Below are 23673 nucleotides of genomic sequence, written 5' to 3' on the forward strand. Positions count from 1 at the left end.
CGAGACGCGAGTCGAAAGTCTGGGTTCACTCGTAGGAATCTACTTCGATCAGGAATACACGCAGGAATATGGAACACACCCTGGAAACAAACACGATAAACATCAACATGATTAAGAAGGATACACAGGATTGCATAATTACTTGCTAACGATATATTGAGATTAAGGTGAGATCAAGGAGATTAATGGAAAAAGTTTAATTGCGAAATGTTATTTGTTAAAAAATAATGGTAAGATGATAAAAAAAAATATTCAGAATTATCAATATTTTAACGCTTACAATATTTATTAAGATATTTCAATACTTTTTTTCTATATTTTTAGATACAGTTGACGCAGAAAAAGAATACACATCATTCATCTTTTATCTGGAATATTTTTCACTATGAATAATACTATTAAGAAAATCAAAATGACATCCAGTATATTAATCTTTTGCATTATAAATCTTTTTCTTAAGAGCTAAGGAAAACAATATTATTAAAGGATCAAGGATTCATATCCTTTAAGTAAATTTAGACCTTCTTGTTTATTTTTCTAACAAATTTTGATTATGAAGGAAACGATACTGATATTATATTTTTCATCGACTAATATTAACTTAAGAGAAGCGATATTCTTCCAATACATCATGCATCATTTAGTTTAAACCTTCACGAGGCTTTCCAAAGTGAATTCCACAAGGAATCACTATTCTCCGGACGGTTGAAGCAATTTGCAACAACTCGAAACCGTTTAGAATATGGTAGAAGTGAGGAGAAGAGAGAAGGAGAAAGGCAGCCATAAATTGACGTTCGTCCTTGCGATGCATGCAAGGATACTCGTAAAGGCTCGATTCCTACGATCTTCGAGGTACACCCAATGACCCGATGGAATACATTATTCCTGAACGTTTCCGGCGTGGAACCGGAAGTCACCACCATTTGCACTCACGCCGCGCCTGTTTCACGGCTGATTTGTGGTTAACGGAAGTCTTCGTGATTCTCGAGAATATCGATTAACTTTGTATATCGATATTATGGAATTGCTTTTTATTAATTTTATAAAAATGTTATCTTAGAAACATTTGAAAATATTCAGTTTTAAATTCATGATTAACTTGTATTATTATTATTTAAACGAAATAATAATATTTTGGAAATTAATTCTCTTCTAATCTCTATTTAATATTTCGGATTCTTCCATTCAAATCCGCATTTCATTCTATAAATATACATCAAGAATAAATTGGCTATTTCTTTTCGTAATTTATCGGAAATTAAGTTCCCATTACGTTCTTTCACGAATTTCCCCCGCAGTTTTTTGTTCGAGGCGAATCTTTTCCCTTTGAAATATTCCTTTTTAAACGACAACAGTCACATATATATCGAGAATGGAAAAGAGAATGACTGGAAGAATCGAAATCGAGAAAGGAATGGAACATACGCGGAGACGGTCGTTAGACAAGCATTTCAGTAACCATACCAACGGTAATGCCGAATCATTAGAGAGTTTCTGGTTGGCAACAATGCTTCAAGGAGTGGGAGTGAGAGGGAGCTTTTGTGCCGAGGGACCGCTCGCGCCAAACAAATCAACGGAAATTGGGATTTCTTTGATGGGAATCGAGCTTGAGGATCGATGCCTACCGATCATCATTACTGGGAAACGATTATCAACGAGGTGTCTGATAGCTTGACGCTTGATAAAAAACTTCTGTAAAATGGTATTCGAGCTGGTGAAAGAAAGCGAGATTAAGCGAAATCGTGGTGGAAGAAGAGAGAGAGAAACTAAAGAGTGAGAGACTTTCGTGTTGTTCGAGCAACGAAGAAAGAACGTTGAGTGTTACGAATGAAATATAATTCCATCGACTTGGCTGTAAAACGTTGTCACTTTAAACTCGGAAAATTGTAACGCTCCGGGGAAATTAGATTACGAGCATAAAGGAAGGTAAGCTGGTAATTCGAAAAGAATATTTCACTTCGCGCATTCCAAGTGGAATTTTATGGAACAATACCTCGTATTCTAAATTGTTGCAGGCAATTTCTTTCGAGGAACGTTTAATGAAAGCTACGTTTGAAATTTAAAGAATCTAAGAGAAAAGCGTAAATATAATACTTTGAAAAATGTACGATACTTGCAGCACTATCGCACATTTCTTTTTTTTTTATCTCGTATCTCTTTTCCAGAAAGAACGGTGTGATGGATAATTTCAAAAGATCATCGAACAAGCTTGGAAATCCATGGAAAGGAGCTTAAAAGTATCGATTTCCATGTAAGCGATTAACAGTCGCGACAACAACCGAGCACACGCAGAAGAGCTAAACGAATTCTGGCCGCGGGATTAAACCGGGCACAAACGCGGACACATTCAATTATCCGTTGTGCATCCGAATACAAGGCTGTGCTGGAGATACGAGAACCACTCCCCTCCCCCTCGAATCCAGTTCTCGCGGCATGGCCGCTCGAAAAGCGTAAAGACTAAGCGGAAAAGCGAGTCGACGTTTCCCTGGAAATGTGCCGGCGTTATCGTTTCCGTCCTCATAACGTGCCACGGCGCCGCTTATCGCGCTTTATCAGCAACGATCCGTTGGAAAGCTACGCGAGCACTTTCCACCCTATCATCTCTCCCCTCCGTTCACTCACCCCCGTTTTCCCTTTCCTTTTATTTTCCATTTCCTCTCTCCTCTTTCCTTTTCCTCTTTTTCGATTCGTATTTCCGTTTCCCTCCTTCCTTTAAATATCGTTTTTAGTATTTGAAATATCATACAACACTTTTCTGTAGGAATTTTTCCTTTGAGAATTTTGTTATTTAATCGACAGCGATTATTATAATTTAAACAGATGGAATTAAAACGAAAATTGTGTAGTAAGTGACTAAGAGATAGCTTGTCAATATTGTGATGTTAGAAAAAAAAGATTATATAATAAGATTATAATAGTTAATGATTTATTTACTATGACAAGTAAATATATATATATACAGGTTCGTTTCAAATATTTTTAAAGTGTTTATGCTTGAGTAGATTGTATCTTTGAAATTTTTACAACGAGACTGAGTTTGTAAACATAAATACATTTTTGTTCTTCATAGGAAACGATAGGAATTTACCATGCATATTGTTTTTAGAGATAATATGTTCATAAAATCTTGTTATTGTGACATTCAATTTCCATTCCTTGATTCTTACGATATAAACATTCTACCTTATCGACAACACTCTACGTCAATCTTTACCAATGTTATTCGGCTGTTTTCGACAATATTCAATATTGAAACTCGGTCGACGATCAACTTTCAACTTAAAATCAGTTTTGTAGCCGCTTCAAGCGAGTAAGTACAATTTTTCCTTTTTCTTTTTTTACGCGGAAAGAAAGAACTTTTTAAAACTCGATGCATACTAAGGTTATAGCGTTCAATATGCAAAAAATATTCTGAACAGAACAACAAATGTTTGTCTCAGTTTCTTCGGAATAAATTGCGAGTACGATATCAAATTTGTCTCGCTTTAAAATAATTTACGACCCAAGTTCTTTAATCAGCGAACCCTATCCAGGTATTTTTTTCTCTAAATCGCGTGCAAACGGAGCTTGGGCAATTTTCCTTGTCGTTTCGACCTCCTTTCTCGTTGTTTCACCCCTGTAGGGAAACAATACGAGGAGGGAGAATGACGTGGGTGGATTTAAAGGCAAACAGCGAAGAAATGGTTAGGACCACGCGAAAGAAATATGGCGAAAGGACAGAGAAGAAGGTAAAAAGCATGAGTACTCGTAAAAACTTTCCAAATCATTTTTTACATCGCTCGTTTTCGTTTCATCCCTCGAATCGTTTATTGCCTTCTTTTTTTTATTTTTTCTTATTCGTTCTTGCCTTATTTTTGATTTCCACGACATGTGTTTCAGGAAAAAAAATTGTACTTTGGGAACACTTGATAATCTCTGAAAATGTTAGAGAATAGTTTATCATTAGAATGGAATTATGATGGAACTATGTCGTGAAATTGGATTAACTTGGATTTAAAACGAACCAGAATTTCTTGAATGGATGGAAAAATAATGAAATTTGGACAAGATCATCTTTCATCCTCGGTTAAGATGGAAAATTCCATTGAGAAAAAAAATAAATTATGCAAGATTTGCGAACGAATGGTTTCTCGTGGTAAGGTTTATGCTCGATAATCGAGTCCATTAAATTGCAGAAACTACTCGGGATCCGTCTATACGCCGACGACAGCAAGAAGTTGGCGAGGATTCGATTAAAATTCAAACAAAGAGACGAGTTCATCCTCGATTCAATTACAACTTTCTGCGAACGAAGATGTTGAAGAACACGTAAGAAACTTAAGAAGAAAAAAAATTTTATTCGAGTCTTGAAGATCTCCATAGAGTTCGATTAATATTCAGTTGACGGCATAAACAAGCTGATATGCAAGGAGAAAAACCTCGAAAATATTCGTACGAAATTCGTATTGGTTTTTTCAACATTTCAAAAGATTTAATTGACTATCGTTTAAAAATTAGAAATGCGTAATGATCTTGTTAATATTTCAAAAATAAAATGGAGAAAATTTTGATGAACTCTAAGAAAATTAAAAAAATACTAAATTTTTAATCTTTAATCTTTTAATCGAGAATAACATATTAATTTTTCATGATATTTTAAAGACGAAATTAATAAATAAATTTAAATTCTATTGTAAAATATTTTTGCTTAAAATACTTTTTTATTTATAGAAAAATATATTTTTTAAGATCTCTCTTTAATAATACATGAATTTATATATATTTATTGTGAAGAGAATAAGATTACAGATGCTTATGTATAATAAAATTTTTATGAATACGAAAAAAGTTTAAATGAAAAAATTTTTTCAAACTCTATAAATTTTTATATATTTAAATTTTACAAAAATAACAGTAATCTAGTCACGACACATTTATTATGAAATGCATTGTTACTAATTGATTAATTCCCTATTTAAATGTTAATCATGAGCATGCGCATATAAAATAATAAAAGGTCCTCGTCGAATCTCTGTTCTCGCCGCCATATTCAACAGCAATCGATACTCGCTTCAACTTTATTACACTCCAATTACAAGTTTCGTCGAATCCAATCCTTGGTCACAATAACAGAAGTCTCTCTATTGGTCTCGCCTCTGAACTTTCACGCAACTTGGTACAACATCAGAGATTCGTACTATTTCTCCATTAGCTTACGAATCAATTCACCAAAACCTAACCTAACCGTAGCATCAATAATCTTCCTTATCTAATAATTTAACCCGATAAAGATGACTTGGAACTCGATATTCGTCGAACAATGGGCCAGTCTCGAGCGAAAGTCGATTAGACACGGTTGATGATGCCGAGTTAATAGAATAGAAAAGCAAGAATCGAGGCTCGATAAACGCGGCCCAGTTTTCCACACCGATTATTCGCAGCTAATATCGTTTCTGCCTCGAAACTAGTTTAATTTCCGCCGATGATAAACTGGATACGCGGCTGGTATCAACCAACCTTGCATTGTCGGTTTCCAGGATAGATAAAGCGTGATCACGTGCACCGAAAATGCGCTCGACCGCACGAACGAGTTCCAGTGGGGTTAGTAGAGAATTTGTTTGATTTGTTTCGTTGATCTAAAGTGGTTGACTTTGATGATGAAGCGAACCGTGAGTTTGTTAGTGACAGTGTCGTTACTATTTTGTTTTCGAATGATTTGCGATAAAGTGTGTGTTAGATACGCGTGTGAAAACAAATTTGGATGAAATTTATTTCAAATGATCATTTTAGGAAAGAAAATTTTACATGATGAAGGTTATTTGATAAGTAATGTATTTCAATTGAGGTTATGTTACTTTGGTTAATCGATTTGAGATAATATTATTTATTTGTCTCGAGGATACAGAATTTTTTAAAGAATAAATTAACATTTAACCCGATATTTCCACTCTAAATTAGGATCATAATCTCGAGAATCTCTCGCACGAGGCAAAAAACAGTGAACAATTGAAGGAAACTAGAAGTTGTACAATGAGAGAAAATAAAATACCTGATATAAAACAAAAGCGAAATTGCTTTTTGACAAATCCACATTGTACGAATGAGGGGGGAAAAAAGGAAGGGAGGAGGGGAGAAAGTAAAAGAAAAGAACCGAGAACACGTTCATAAAACGTCATCCGTGAGAGGCAAGGCAAAAGAAGAAGATAGAAACAAAAAGGAGGGCACTCGTGACGACCACGAAAAACGAGGAACCACTTGTCAGCCTGGAAAACACGAACCTTCCCTATGACCGTCTCGGCCAACGAGGAGAAAATAGCTGAAAAAAGAGGAAAATGTGGAAAACGCGTGTTGAAGAATGGGACGTTTGTCCTCGAGGAAAGGCTAAGAACATCTTCGCAGGAATATAAAAGAGGATGATATTATTTTTTTATAACCAAAGACAAGGAGGAACGAAGAAGAAGCAAGAAGAAAATAAAAGGAAAAGAAATAAGTAGAAAAAAAGAGAAAGAAAGAAAGAAAAAGATAAGAGGGGGGGGCTGGAAAAGTCAAGATGGAAAGCAAGCCGCGTCAGCGCGCTTTTGTTAAAGAATAACTTTCCTCTCGTCGCGATTTTTGCACAGCGATCGTCCAACCAGCAATGATTGATGCGCTGAGGAAAATGGAAAAAGAGAGTATCGAAGGAAAAACCGGATCGATTCGAGTCAAGCGATCTATTCTAAACTTCCTGTTTGCCGGTAAACAAAGATATATTTTAAAACGTCATGAGAAAAGTAGTGCGGTGGTTGAAAAATGATAAGAATTCGAAATTGAATTCTAATTATGTGGAATTAATTTTTTGAGAGAATCAATAACTCGCAATCGTGGAAATTGAAACATACACTCGAGTAAATGTTTAATTTTTGAGGTTAGGGGACAGATTGTGTGGTAGAATTTTTGGTTTTGTAAAGGATTTATCTCTTCTCAAAGATAATATTCAAGAGATTCAAAGTAGCTTTATATAAGATTACGTACATATTAACGTAGATTTAGGTTTGTCTATGTAGATTTAGGTTTCTTGAGACGAAAAGTAAGGTTAGTTCTAGGTTTTTCAACTCTATCGATTTAAACCTAGATTGTTCTTTTAGATTAACTTTTACCAGATACTTAAATTTAAGCCTGAGTTAATTTCAATTCAGAAATTTTCATATTCATATTAACTAGGATATCTGGCTCTTACTCGTATTAATCCTTCTAATTACGTCACTCTCCATGTCACATTCATACAAATTAAACTTAACGAAGCTCTCTGCATCGTAGCGCCATCTATTTATTTATGTAGATTTAATCGAAATTACAGTGTATAGTTTCTTCCGCGTTGCAAGAACTATATTCGTCTTAGGCTCGAAACGTCCATCAGAAACATGATAGAATCGAAAGAAAATTACGCCCTGCTTTCTTCATACTCCTTTCCTCTACGTATCGATCATCAACCGCTGCCATAGAAACACATTTATCATTCCTCAATGACTTTTTTTCTTACAGAAAAATCTCTCCTCCAACTTTCAAACTCAGGCGCTTTCTGCTAATTAGTCTCTCCAACGATTTATATCATCTCTCAGAAATCCTCTCTTCAAGTATCGACAAATTAAGAAGAAAAAAATTTGGTAAATTTTTCTCTATCGAAGAATAACCGAAGATCGTTACAAAAATGGCAAGACACGTTCTTTAATGGATTGATCGAAAGCCATCTTCTCATTCCACTTGGAACTGCTTCAATTCACTTGATCCGATACACGACGGTATCTCAGTCCACCTGCGACAGAAGGCGAGCAATTATTTCCACCAGAGCTCAATTACGGATCACAGAAGAGGTAGGCCGATCCTATCATCTTTCCGCGATAGGAATCATCCACCTTTGTATCATCTGTCGAAAATCCATGATCCAGAGACTCGTGGGGGTCTTTAATCCTCGCCGATGAGCAGATTATTAGAATGCGGATCGTTCCTCTTTGCCAATGTTCTTTTTCCAAGCGATCCAATTCTTATTGATTTTGGGTAGATTTTCTGATTGGTAACTTGGTGTAAAGATAATACTGGATCTCGTGATAAAAAGTTGGAATTCTGAGAAAGATTAGCTTATTTAACTTGAACGTTGCTTTAGAATTTCTCTTTTAGATTTGTAGTAATAGATTTGTCACAATAAATTGACTTTTATTATTTGGAATCATACAAATCTAAAGTCGCTATTTTTAACTATTTTGAAATAATTAGAGTTCAAATATAAATAAATGGATTTAATTCTATATCAATTTCTACATTCTATTTCATTTTTCATTCATTCATTATATAATACATTAATCTAATTTTAATAAGAATTTATCTAGAGTTCATTCAATCAAACATTAATGAAAATTTCATTTTAATAAATGAAGTTTGGATAATTTAAACGATATTAAAATTATTAATAACATTTTAGATGATTTTCATAAAATAAACATAAAAAATTAAAGACAAATTCATTCACAGTGTATTAAAATGATATCTAGAATTAAATGTTTCAAAAGTTCATGTAAATAGAATTCTATTCTAATCAATAAAATATAGTGTACATATTATATATTGTAATACATAAAAATTGAAACATACCTTTATTTTTATTTTATTTTTGCAATTCTATTCAATAAAATCTAATTCATACAAAAATCCAATTTAATAATCAAAATTAAATATTAAACTCATCAGAATGACAGCCAGAATTTCAAATCACTCATTTTATAAATGACATTGCACCGTAGCCCCTACTCCCAATTACTCGTCTCTTTTCAACAGTCGCTCATTTCCGGTCGACGCTCATCCGTCGTGTTTTCGGTTCGTCGATCTCTTGGGAATGAGAGGATAGAACCCCCTCGGGAATCAGATGGAATGGTTATCCCGATCGCAGGATCCGGTGGCGTGATCCAACGTGGCGCAAAATGTACACACGCCAGGTTTACACGAACGCCGCCAGTGTCGAGTGCACAAGTATATCGATATATCGATATCGATCGCCCTCTGTCGAGCGATCGTCGAGGGAAATGAGTGTAGTGTGTGTCGTTAGACAGGATATAGGTACGTGCCGTTTCGAGCCGATCGATGGTGTTTACGCGCGCAATAAATACCCAAGTGTCCTGTTTCGAGGTTTCTTCGTTAACTCGTACGGCTAATGAAAATGGCATGGTCGTAAGCTCGATCGATCTTCCTATTTGCCGTAATCAGACGTTCGATTCTTTGGAGGTTAGATATAATAGCCTCGATATGGCAGAGATGTTTGATGTTCGATCGATGTATCAATCAGTGACAGGAATTAGAGGCATATATTCATCTTCTATGTGCAATTTTGATTAATCATCAAATATCGTATTCTCTTTTCGAAAGGTATAACAAGTAATAAGTTGAACTATTAGGAAGCCATTGGCTATCTATAACAAGTGTAATCGTTGCATTTATAGAAGCATTATTGTAATTTTTGTACAGTCAAAATATTTTACTGATAATAATATTTTACTGATTTTGTGACTATAACAGAAACATGTTTTATTGTTAATTATTATTATTTCATTTCAGGAATTAATTTATCATCTTATCTAAGTCAAAAACAGGTTGATCAAGTTAAAAATATCCATCAATTTTAATCTAAGATCGACCAAATGTTGATTTTAAATCTAGATTATGAAATTAGAATTTAGACAAGAGCAATAAATACGCACACATATGGAAATATAAGTTATTCGCAGCGTTCTCTCATCCTAATTCTACTCGAGGCAGACACAATTTCCCAAGCAGTGGCCCTCCTAACGAGTTAATGTCGGCAAAACGGTATACGGTTTCATTAATTATCGCCATAGTAATGTCCTGCTCGTTTAGAAAGACCTTTTCATATCTAGGTTCCAGGAAACCCTGCTACCATTAATGGTCTGTCACTTCGCTCCTTTATTTCGCGCCATTTTGAAATATTATCGTCGAATTCTGCTATCCACAAATCGAACGAACCTATATGATAAAAGAGAGGTAAATAAGTATTTCCTTTTTGGCAAAGTTTGGGATTAGATTGTCTTGATTTTAAAATTAAAGATTCTTTTTTTTTTCTTATTTGATAAAGTTTGGTCAAATTAAGTTTATTTTTGTGTTTTTACAATATCTTTTAGGTTAAGATTAATCGAGTAATCTGAACTTGAAAGATTATAGAAGAGTTTATGAAAGTTCATGAAAATTAAGAATTATAAAAATATTAAGTACTTTGGAATTATTTTAAATTTATTTGAATAAAATTGATTGTTTTTTTTTTGAAGTAGTTAGTAGCATGTAAAGTTATGTTTAAACAACCTGTTCAGCAAAAATCAGGTGTAAATTGCAACTATTAATTTCAGAATCAACGTATAATTTCTTGTTTCCTGTTAAATTGATTTATCAGAGTTTCGTCATTGTTAATTCATAGAAAACACGGCAACCATGACGCGCCAATTAATGAAGCATCCTATAAAGCTTCTGAAGGGCGGGTCTATTTGTTTTGCACGGAATAATGTAACAAAGTCGATTAATATTGTAGGCAAAGCAGACTAATTATTCCATGTTCAATTAATTTCTCGTGAAATTTGTTGCGATAAATGAACGAATTGTACATATATTATACAGAAATATACAAATTGATTTAAAAATATATTTTTACTCTCTATTTTCGAATCTAATAGTAAAAAAAATAAATAAATTAAAAAATAATTTATAATTAATAAAGATGTCACATATTTTTTTATATCTGAAATATATTCAAAATCACAATTATATTGCAAATTTTGAAACTTCTCTATTCAGAATTAATCTAATATCGTTTTTATTCTTTTTTATAGGTGACGTAATTCATTTTGATATTTATATAATATTAAAACCCGACACAAAGTTATGGAAAAGATAGCCGAACGACTAATTAAACCTTCACCTTCGTCACGATAGAGAAAAGTATAATTTTTCAAAGAAAAAAACAAAGGAAACGTAGGGGAAAGAGAGGAGGCATCATTGAGAAAGTTGATTACGCCCCTAATAATTTGCGTCTCCACGACTAAAGAGAGGAACAAAGGAGTTGCGGGGAAACAGGCGGTCCGTTGCTCCTACGTTCCTTCCACAGGAAACACAGTCGCTCTGACGTTACATAATTTCCAATTAGTCGACTGGGAGCAGGCGCCGCGGTAAGTAAATTCGTCGCTACAGAACAGAATATTTCTTTCACGAATCAAATTAATGCGACCTGTTTACTTGTCTCTGGATATGAATCAGGATTTGTTGCAGGAGGATACAGAATCTATGGAGTAAATGAAACGCGAAAGAAGAATGGATAATGATGTCTGCGTTAAACAGGAATTTTGGGTAACTTTGGAATTAGTAATGTATTTAGATATGTATTTAAATATAGAGTTTATGTAGGTTTTTTTAATTATGAATAACAGTAAATTTTGGACTTTTCTAAATTTAGATTCCAAAAGATTAAGAGATTTTGAGATTGCTTAAATTTAGACAACAAGAACTAAATTCCCTTCAATCTAAGAATCTTTCTGAATCTAGAGTTTCCTAGATTTATAGCAAATTTAAATTTGATTAATCTTTAAATAATAGTAAATCTAATAGTAAATCCAACATATTTACATTTTTTCTTAGACTAAAGATCCTTTCTTTCTAGGATTCCCTAGATCTAAGTAATAACAAAACATAAGTTTTCTTAATCTCAAATAATAACAAAAGATTTCCATTATATTTAAATTTTTCTTCAAATTAGAAATCTAGAGTTTCCTAATAAATCTAAATTTCTCTTAATCTAAGGATTTCTCTTGAATTTACTAGATATAAAATCTAAATAGAGTTTTCATTAGTCTCAAATAAATAATAGTAATAGTAGAGTAAAATTTTTTCTTCTAACTTAATCCAAACTTTTCTTCAGTTTTAAATAATTCTAAGCTTTTATCAAAGCTGAACTAAACATTCATTATAAAAATATTTCATTTATGTTTTTCCTTTCTTTGTTTGAAATTTTTTTTAAGTTATTATTATTATTAACTAATATCGTTATTATTAACTAATTGCAATAAATTTTATTGTCAGGTTTGAAACGTGAACATACATGTGTGTGTGTTGTCACTCTCTGTGTTAGTCGACAAACAAAATAACCACGTCTCATGGCCGAAAGCGAGCGGAAACAGAATGGTTGCCACGAGTTGATCGGTGAAGTGTAACGCGGATCCATAAGTCATGAGATGAAGCACGTTCAAACGACCCTCGACAAACTGAACGAGCGTTGACACGATGTAAAAGACGCGAGAACACGAGTATTTACCCATGTCCAACCTTTGCTCTTTTTCTAATTTCTTCTCTGTTTATTTCTTTGAAATTTCTGAATCATTTACTTACAAATCAATTACAGATATATTCTTGGTTTTTAAATTTTTTTCTTTTTAATTTATATTAATTATTAAAAAAGTATATATAATATACTCCATTATATTTCAATTTGAAGTTTAATAATGGTTTTGTCATTTTTTTTTTTGTCTTAGTTAAAATATTTTTTCCCTTTTTTTTATTTCATTAGAGAGATTTGTTATTCTCCTTTTACGTAATCAAATAGCCAGGAACAAATTCGGATTGCGACTTTTATTTCGTTCTCTATTACGCTATACGGAGAATTGAAAAAAAAGAAAAAATAGAACGAAACTGTTTCAATAAAAATTATGAAACACAAGGATAGTTAACGAATTGCAAATGAAGTAAGAAATAAAGAAAAAAATTTATTAATTTATTTAAGAAACATATAATGTATAATACTATATATATAATATATAATAAAATCGTTCTTCACTTAACTAATTATTATTCTTTTCTTTCATTTAAACGGATGATCCAAGAGTAAGGATTTCCTAGGACACGATGGAAATGTTTGCTGCCAATTTGATCAAGAACTGGATTCTGCATTACTTGCAAATGTCTATTGAATAAATTCAAGAGGATCGAAAAGGCTACTACCCTCTCGAGGCTCTTTGTTCCTCTATTTTTATTTTTATCTGCAAATCAAATTAACCGACCGCATAATGTTCATGGAAGAACTTTCGTCCTTCCATTCTTTTATCCGCATTATTTCCTTCCTTCTCACGGAGTTTCCTTTCTTATGGGGAAGAAACCGTATCCTAGTGATGTATGATGTCGGCAGATTCTATCTAACGATTCGGAACGACCGCATTGAACTTTGTAATCAGCTATTCCCGACTTCGTTAGAATGCGTTTGCTTCGAATGGTATTCATATTGGTATTACGATTGGGCTATTCTTCAATGTTCCTTTCAAAGTTCCACCAACATTCATCTCTCTTAAGAGTACTTAACTTTTATAGATGTTGGAACATTAAGTTCTATTACAAAATTCTCATTGCTAAAATAATCGTATTCTAATATTAAAAGATTTTTAACATCATAGAATTTGATTTTTCAAATCTTATTGCCAGGGAAATTTACTTCAAAATACAGAAAAGATCATTATATTCCTCAAGAATTTTTTTAAAATTAAATATTTTTATATTTATTCTATGACTGAAAATTAAATGTAAAAAACATAATTATATTAAAAAATTCTACAATTATAAAGTTTATAGAATTTTGAGATTTCAAGATCTGAAAATCTATGTAGAATTCCAAGTGAGATTATTAAGTTCTTCAAAGATAAAGTTTACTAATTATTTTTATATTTATTTTATCATTAAAATCATAAAAAAAATTTATAGAATTTCGATTTTTAAAATTTACTTAAAAATAAAAAAAATTATATTCCTTAAGAATTGTTTTGAAATTTGAAATTTTAGATTTTTATTATTATATTTCAGTAATTTAAATGGATATATCATCATAGGAATATAGCAATATATAAATAATATATACAAGTATGTAAATCCATATGAATTAAAATATCATAGATGTTGAAATATATTTATAGAAATTTATTCCTATATTTTAGCATAGTTTCACAGTCGTTTACATCAACTTTGATGTAGGTTCACAATAGTCTAAGCCAATGCTAATATACGTCGACGTTAACGAAGGTCCATAGTAGATTAAGTCAATGTTGACGTCGGTTCACAATAGTATAAGTCATCGCTTGACGTAGATTTGCATTAACCTAGATTGACTATAATTATATTAGCATATATCTATTATATTGTTCAAATATTAAAACATTTGTTTAATTTTATGTTATTTCTAAAAATATCTATGTAATTTAATTTGTATAATATAATATAGAAAAAAATGAATGGTAAATCTCAACATTTTTAAATGATATTGTATATTAATACTGACTTGCAATTTTAAGACTTTACAGTATTAACATAAATTCAGCTCACAATAATTTACATTTATATTGACATAAGTTTATATTAATTTCGATCGATGTTAATAAAAATTTTATACAAGATTGTATTAAGAATATATTAAACTGATAATAATTTACATGCGTTATCGTAGGTTTTCCAGTCAATAATTTTCCATTTTTTTTTTCAAGAATAAAATTTACCTCTTTCATAACGTACTGATAAAAAATTATTGCTTTACGCGAAGAATATTATTGACTCAAATAACGTATTATTGAAACAATGAAGGAGGAATGAGGAGGAATAAGTAATAAAGTTGAAATCGTTCAACCAGTTTGGTGCACGTGCATAAATAGCGAGATTAAAGCGACAGCGAGTTGTCGTGCGATATTTTACCGCGTAAACCGCGTACGCCTCTGACGAATCGCGAGCATTATCGGTAATTGCAAACGCGATCAACCTAGTCACTAGCACGCAGAATATTACCGATAATCTTTTCACCCGTATTTTCCATGCATAATGTCCGCTATTACGTGATAAAATATTTAGCAAATTTATTTTGTTATTAAAAGGAGGTAAAATAAGAATTTTTGAATCAGATCAAAAATATCGATTATTCTCAATATTTTCTATAGTGTTTATTATATTTCCAATATAATCGATCGTATAGAACGCCCTCTATTCCTTGGTTTCAATATTATATTTTGGTTAAGAATTTAGGTCGACATTACGTGTAATACGCAGTATGTAGATCAAAATTTAATGCGAGAGAATATATATATCTGAAGCATTATATATATCTAAAGCATAGTTGAGAAATTTGCAGATGTATATCAAATTCTAGATTCTAGCAGATATTATAGAGGTAACCTAGCATGTCACTAATGCTTATAATTTAGATATTCCTCGTATGTGTAGTCTAAATATCCCAGATTTGCAACTGTCAAAGATTTCTGAAGAAACTTCCTTGCATTTCTTTATTAACTAAAAAATGAAATATATTATTTTTAAAATCATAGATATATTCACGTGATAATTTTTATTAAGAATGAATATACATTAAATAAAAATAATATTTATTTACATTAATGCAGTATTAGTTTATTAGTAATTTTTCTATGGATTAATGTAGAGGTTATGTAAAAATCAATTTTAATTTTTTTAAATGAATCTATATAATTTATATACTAAACAGATTTATTATTTATACAAAATTAAACTATTTGTATTAAAAAATTTTTATTTTAGGAGATTGTAATTTAGAATTCATAAAAAAGACAAATATGAATAGTAAAATATTCGCGTGTTTCTTATATAGTATAATTTTTAAACTTCAAATTACAATATCTCTTAAATTAAAGATTTTTTTAAAGACATAAGTAGCTTAATATTTTTTTTCTAAAAAATAATTTTCTATCAAACAAACATGTTGTGTTTGAAACATTTTTTCATATTTTTCGAGATATTTTACTGTTCAGAGATGAACATACTATATATTAAATAGTAAATATATGTAATATTATAGGAAGAAAATACGCGTGATTTTGCTACGAAAACAAGTCAATTGGGTTTCACATATTGGCGCGTGGCATGAATATTTAACTTGTATTCCTGGAATCGATTAAACGGAGCCGATACCCAGGGATTTCGTCAATTATAATGACAGGTTTATATCGTGTATCGTATAAAATATACGATCGAATTCATACGTTAATATGATTCGTGGAATATAATTTTCATTAATATAGATCAAGTGGCTGGAAATACGCGTGATGGAAAATACTCGACAAGCCCAGCCATGTTCACAGGCCGTGTCCAGAGTGCACAATAGGCCGAAACGTCGTTCCAGTGATTAACCGTGCACTATGTCGCCAACGAATTTGCGAATCGAATTTATCGGATTCGAAGATACAACAATGAATCCTATTTTACCACGACCACTAATTCGATCGATTGCTTCATCCTCGATTGTTTGCCTGATCTTCGACCTGTCTGCATATACAATGTATCTACATTATATTATTACTCGTCGATATAGAGAGTACAGGAAGGCATTGGCCTGAATGGAGGTAAGTGCAGATTTGAGGGTAATCCAGGTGTAGATTAAACTAAGCTTGAGCCTGTTTTAACTTGGAAGATGGTGGATACGGATTAACCTAGACCTAGGTTACCTTGGAGATGAGTAAACTATGGTTTGAATCTGTGTGCTGCTCTGAGTAATCATAATTCTATTGAATTCTCATTCGGTCTACTGTAAACATAGGACTATTGTAAATATTAAGTTAAGCCTACGTTTGCATTGACTTGAACTACTAAAACTGCATGCCAAGATAGATCTTCTAAAAAATTGATTTACTTATTAATAATCTCTGATAATTTATCGTAAAGTAAATTAAGCTATATTTTAATTATATAAGATATATATTACATATTTTAAGGCTATCTTAGCATTGATCTGAAAGTTGAATACTATTGTATTATACTACTTTATATCAACTTAAATCTTGTAAAAAATTAGTCTATTGTAAATATTCCTTAACATAGAATTTATATGAATTTAGAATTTATTGAAATTTTATTAAATTATTACAATTCTGTGTTAAAAATTCTAATCTCAATCAAAAGTTTCAGTAAACCTAATATAAGTTAGAAAATATTTAATTCAAGATATATCTTCATTGATATATTAATATAATTCAACGTAAATCTTTTGAAAACTCAGATTATTTATCTCTGATAATTCTTAAAATAAAGTACGAATAACGTAAGGCTATGCTAGAGTTAATCTTGATTAATCTTGACTAAAATCAAGATCCTTCGTGAAATCGATTCAATCGTGAATTCACGGTACCATTGGTACTATTTATATATCCTCGTCAACGTTGAATTTTACGCCAACATAAACCTTTGTCAACGTTGACCTACTCCACTGCGAAGTTTCACGAAAGTTTCTACGTTAGCATTGACCTACACCACATTGTACACACGTTCATTAACGTTTTCCCCAATCCAATCTACGTCAACCTAAATGTAATTTGAAATTAATCCACGTTAATCCAGTCCTAACGCAACATAAATTAGTAAGTATTCATGAAACCTCGAAACCTAACCTGTATTATAATCCGCTCGCTGTAATGCACAAGTCTGAAAAGCACAAGTTTACGCAAATTTCAATGAAAAATTACTACACTCTTTCCATTATATGGACATTTTTCATTTTTGGTCACTTCGAATTATAAATTATTTATTTTATTCCACGTTTTTAACACAATTATTAATAAATCGATAAACGAGTGAATTATGAATATCCTCCAGCATCAGATGATCTTTTTATGGGATTACCAAAGCTAAAAATGAATTTTTCAAGGTTTCTACGACTTTATGAACGTTCTCGTTCAACAATTAAACTCATTTACGAGAAAATCGTGGAGTATATCTTCTGTCTTTTTCTACATATTAGACACTTATTCATCTTCTCCAGTTTGTTCCAGTCTTTTTTTATTCAAATTTCAAGAGATTTGCATAATCCTGGCGCAAAATATCCTTCATTTTCATACACTCTTAGCTTATTAAATCTTATTTTCATTCTCTAGGAGTATTAAAAAATTTCCAGCACGAGGAGGAAAATATTGCAATTAGTGACTTGGAGTGACTTAAGAAAAAAAAAAAAAAACTATTTTTATATTTGAAAGAAACAAAGAAGAAGGAAAATTGCCAAGTTTGGTATTTGAAACACGTTCGAGAGATCCATTTCTCCATTCCATCTCCATTATTTCGCCGTGGTTTTTCTCGAAAAACGGTTTCCAATGGATCAAAGACACGAAAGAGACGAAAAAACGGCCGGATTGAAAAGCGACTTGGACAACGGAGGCTTAATAAAGGCAGTGCTGATCGGGAAAACACAAGAGTAAAAGGGAAATACGCGAGAAGAGCTGTGCAAGAGAGGAAATCTCTCTTTCTCTGCATCGATCCGTTCGCTAATTAATGTTCCACGAACGAAGATTCGAATGTCGATTGGTCGTGGCAGAGAAAATCGTCTAGAGAGAGTCAGAGTATAGGGAAATTTTGTAATTTTTGCGTGGAATGTTGGCAGCGCGTGTCTATTTGTATTTTAGAAATTTTTAAGTTAGATTAAATTCGCATGGAATCTTTGAAATGGTTCTAATATATAATTGATTGTTTTTAGAATCTTTTTTGAAATTTTTATATGATAAAATGCGGATGTTTATTCGAAAATATTAATTGTAATTATTTTAATCGATTATCTGCTAGGCATGTATCAATTTCGCCATTTAATCATAATAATATTCTAGATTGATGCCAGAATTGTCGATGTATGTATATTATATCATATAAATAATTGTGATCGGAATGACGTGATAAAGGTATATAGACAAATATAATTAAATGTCTATCTTAATTAAACGTAATTAGAATCGATAATAATCACATGCCTTTGATAATTATCATTTCGACAAATTTCACTGATCTAACAGTCAAATATAATTCTCGATAAAAATCTTGAAATTTTCAATTTTCATCAACCACTTTCATCCCATTGCTTCGAATCTATATTCTATATCATTTTCAATTTCAATCATTTTCAATTCCAGCAAATAATTTCGAACCGAATTAATCCATCCAATTAATCCTTTATCCCAAAATTTAACAATTTCAATTAAAATCCCGAAATTGCTTCTCCAACTTCCGGTTTCTCTCCAACTCTTTGATCTCTCAACCAATCAATTTCGATAACGCTACGTCCGAACTCCCAAGATCCTTTGATGCACGAGACGAAACATTGTCCAACGATAATCCCTAGATTTTCCAACGCCCCCAATTCGACTTCCGGTTTCAAAGGCACGACGTCAGAGATTCGAGGCATTTCGCACCGCGTTCCAATCAGTTCACGGCATTTCGAGGTCACTAGCGGTGGACAGAGGTGTTACGTAACTCCTGCCAATGGGTCGAATACGATCCACGACATCGTCCACTTCGTCGATCGTTTATCTCGGTATCCCCTCTCCCTCGTCTCGGTTCACCGAGACCGCCGCGCATCGCGCGAGAAACGTTCCACGGTTTCCCGCCATTTTCATCGGCCGTTTATCGACCCACGAAAATGGAACGAGCCAACCAAGTTTCGAGGCGATCGTGATGGTTGGACGGTGATCGAAAACCTGTCGTTGAACGTGGTTAGTGGTGGACAACCGGAAACTGAAGCTATATTATTGACGAGAGAAAATTTTATACGGGGTGATTCGTGAATTGTCCATTGTCCATTCAAGGAATGTATCAAGGAATATAGTGAAAGAATTATCGTAGAAGAAATGTGTATATTTCGAGTATATTTTTATATTTCTGTAGTTACTATTGTAAGTTAAGAAACTATTTTAGAATTTTTTCATAATCTTTAGTTAATTTTTATATTATATTTTTGCAAAAAATAAATTTATTGGTTATTCATTTAATATATTGACAGTAATTTTCTTATATTAATTTTGCAATATATTTTTCTTAGGGAATAAAAAATAAATTATAAAGAAATTAGTGGACAAACAATTGATTTATTTTTTTAATTTTTAAGAGTAAGTATATTTTATATGTATATTATATATTACATATTTCATACGTTTTTTTTTTTTATATATTTTTACATGCTTATATATTTATATTATTAATTAAAAAATATTTTGTTTCAGAAATTGAAATTTGCATTTCAAAAAGCCAAGCATGGAAGAGAAGATATAGAACTAATAAGATAAAGTATAGGATTATTTTCCTTAGACTTAAGTAAAATGGTGAAAAAATGATGAATTCATGAAAATATGTCAATTGGTAAAGGTAAATATTAAAAGATAAATATTAAAAGATAAATACATCAAGTTCTGAAAAAAAATATCATATTTCACCTCCTCTTCAATTATGTTATCTTAATACAAAATTGAAAAATTGAAGAAATTTCGCAAATTATCTTTTATTGAATTATATTCTCCTAACAATTCTATTCTCTTACAAATTTTGTATTAAGAGAATATGATTCTATATACTTATCTTACATATTTATCTTATATATTTACTTTTTACTAGGTTCTATATTTCATATTTTTTTTCTTTTTCCTTTTAACAGTTTCCTTAATTCTAAATACTTACCCTTTGTATATTTATCTGTTATACTTATCTCTGTATTATTTTATGATATTAAACGTTTTTTGACAATTTATTTAATTCTAAAGAAATATACTGGGTGTTCCATAAATATATCTGGAATATCTCGTTATTTTTGATAATATTAGAAAAATGTTTTAGATAAAAATTGAATGGTTTCAAGGAAGCTTTTCACGTTATTAATTTTCTCATAAAATTTCTATTCAGCTTGTAACATAAACACGCAATTACGAATCATCTTATATATTATATATTATATTATATTATATCTATTTTTAAATCCATACGCAGACATTTAACGTATTTCAAAATTCGGATGAATTATCACGAATATTAAATTTTAATTATTATATCGAACACCATTGAAATACGCGAAAATGATTCAAATATTATTGTGATTCTTTAATATTGAAAATTATCGAGAATTCATCGCCGATGTATAACGAATCGAAAATTTTCTATCGAATTAACGTCCGGGAATATATCGACGTTTGAGAATTAAAATTCGTGCACGAGTGAAATTCCGTGTGGAATTTCGGCGGATATTTAGTCGAACGAGTGTTTGCGCGAATGAGAGTGCATCGTTTCCGGAAGCGAATTTCTCAAACATCGGCTCTTGATATCATCGAGCCGGTTACACTTCATCGGAACGGATTAACGAGGGTTCGAGTAGCTTGCTATGTTTTAACGCGATTACCCGCTAGTTCTGAACCTAGCCATCTACTCTGGCCATAACCTCTATCCACCTAATCGCGCAGACAGGAATTTCTGATCGTGAAAGTCGTTTCAAAAAGGGAACCTTCCTTTATACGTGAAAATACATGATAAATCGATTATCTTTTATGATAATATTTTTTCACGTAGAATTAAAATCATTCTAATTTTAATTACTATCGAAAATTTTATGAATTTTATTAAGATAGAAATACTTGAATTTAATTCTAGAGTCCCTAAAGTTACTAAAATTAAAGTTACTAAGATAGATAAAAATATCTTGGGAATTTAATCTTAGAACTAGAGTTACTAGAATCCTCTATAATTTTTTAGAACCCTATATTCATAATATTTAAAAAAATTTTAATTGATATAACAATTTACAAGAATGAGAAATTTTCACAAGAAAATATTAAATATTAAAAATTTATTGGAAAATTTTTCAATAATCATTAATTTGGTTCTAAAAAGAGTTATTCGAATCTTCGAGGCAGAAGGAAGGGAAGTGTCCCTGTAGGACTCTCTGAACATTAGCAAAGTTTTTGAACGAAGTTTCTTCCCAAGAGTTCCTTGAGATTTCTAACGCGATTTGCTATCCCCTTTCCAACAGGCTTTGGGAAAAGTTTCAAATTCATTAGACGCAGTGAAATTATTCGCCGTTTAATAAGCGGCTATAAACGTGCCACGTAGCACTCCGTCGACGTTGGGAAAAGCTTAAAAGCTTGGAAGGCTTTTAGGTGGCACGCTTGAGTCACCAAGGATCATTAGAGTTTATCAATATTTGCGATCGAGTTTTAATCTCGAAAAATTAAATATCTTGTTCCACGAAAAGAAATACGACACTTGGATTTTTTTGTTGGAAAAAGAACGAAGAAAAATGGTGTGAAAGAAGCTGGACTAAAATAAATAGAAAAAAAAAGGTGAGAGATACTTAGAACAGAATGAATGAAAGGAAAAGAAAAGAAAAGAAGCTCTATTAAATTAAGAGTACGGAAGAGAAGAAGAAAGGAAAAGACGTGAAACGAATAGATGAGAAACGAGCATGGTCGCTGCTAAATATTTGTCCTTGACGTTTCACTTTTCATGGATACAAACTGAGGAGAAATAATAATCGTCGAATAAATATAAAAAACATACTTTTTTGAACTTGTAAATTTAATAAATAATTATATTCTATAAATATATTTAATAAATCTAAAAAGATAAACAGAAATCTATTTAATTATTAATCGATGGATAATAAATATATGAAAATAATTAACCTAAAACATAATTATTTACTTCAAATCATAGAAGCATAATGTAACATTGACAAAATTTTTAGAGCAATAAAATCAGTGAAATGGTCTCTATTTTAAATAATTACTAGATTTTTTCATGATTCCTATCTAATTGCACAAAATATTATATCTATAAAATAATAATAAGATATACATTAGCTCTCATGGTTTACTATATGAGGAAAAAAGAAATTAAGGAGATAGCCAGGCGGAAGAGAGAATGGTCGATGAAGGGTTACCGGAAGCCGAGAAGCGTAAAGACGAAGTTCACGCTTCCTCGAGCGCTCAATATCGGATACTTGTCTCGAGAGAGAAGCTTTCGTCGTTAACAAAGAGACCAGGTCCAAGTTATGCGATAATTACTCCACGGTTTTCATGCGCAAAGGAAAAGAGAGGTGTAGATAGCAAGATGTCTGAGTTCCAACTCCCCGTAGGTTTCCGTGCGAATCCACTCTTTTAAACGAATGACTGGCGCGAGTCCAAACGCGAAATACGAAATTTCGCGATAATTTTCCAATGATCATCTTGAACGCCATCTCTCGACGTCTCGTCTATTGTGCGCCGATTCAATTGATGGCGTAATAATTTCGAAACTTTTGCAAACTAACCTATCACGTTTGTCACACGATTAAAAGACAAAAAAATCGCAAAATTAAATAATTAAATTCTATTTTGATATAAAATAATTGATATAATATACTTTTTTATATCACAGAGAGATTCCATGAATTTTTGATTCGGTTAGATTAGATTAGGTTATCTGTCGAAATTGTGTCAATTTGCACAATTGAGGAAATATTTGTTATCCGAGATAAAATGAGATAAAACTATAAAATAAATTAATATTATATTTATAAATATAGATAACAAAGCGAAACTTTCATAAAATATGAGAAAATAAAATTTTTAAATATTTGTAAAATAAATATTATTTTATTTATAAGAATAATTATAATTTGTGTATATATTTTAGTTTCTATTATTGCATAGAAGTTCGTAGAAATAAATACTTTTTATAGTATAATGCTACTACTGTAAATAGAATTAATTACGGCAAATCTAATCACTAAGAAGACTTACAAGACGAGAGGTTAAGTATTGAGCAAGGCATCACGCATTTCTGGTCTCCCCTAGTAAAATCCTTTCCTTATCGATCGGAGAAATCTGGCGTCCAATGATCAAT

The 23673-nt window shown here is 31.5% G+C and overlaps 1 long non-coding RNA gene across 1 annotated transcript; it reads left to right on the forward strand.

Annotated features, from left to right (window-relative positions):
- Window positions 1–10851: 10851 nt before the first annotated feature.
- On the forward strand, window positions 10852–12407 carry LOC102654487. The gene is made up of 3 exons (XR_003305565.1): window positions 10852–11177; window positions 11278–11355; window positions 12085–12407. It is a non-coding gene; the product is annotated as an uncharacterized LOC102654487 (long non-coding RNA).
- Window positions 12408–23673: the final 11266 nt, after the last annotated feature.

This window comes from Apis mellifera, linkage group LG11 (assembly GCF_003254395.2).
Source record: "Apis mellifera strain DH4 linkage group LG11, Amel_HAv3.1, whole genome shotgun sequence".
NCBI lineage: Eukaryota > Metazoa > Arthropoda > Insecta > Hymenoptera > Apidae > Apis > Apis mellifera.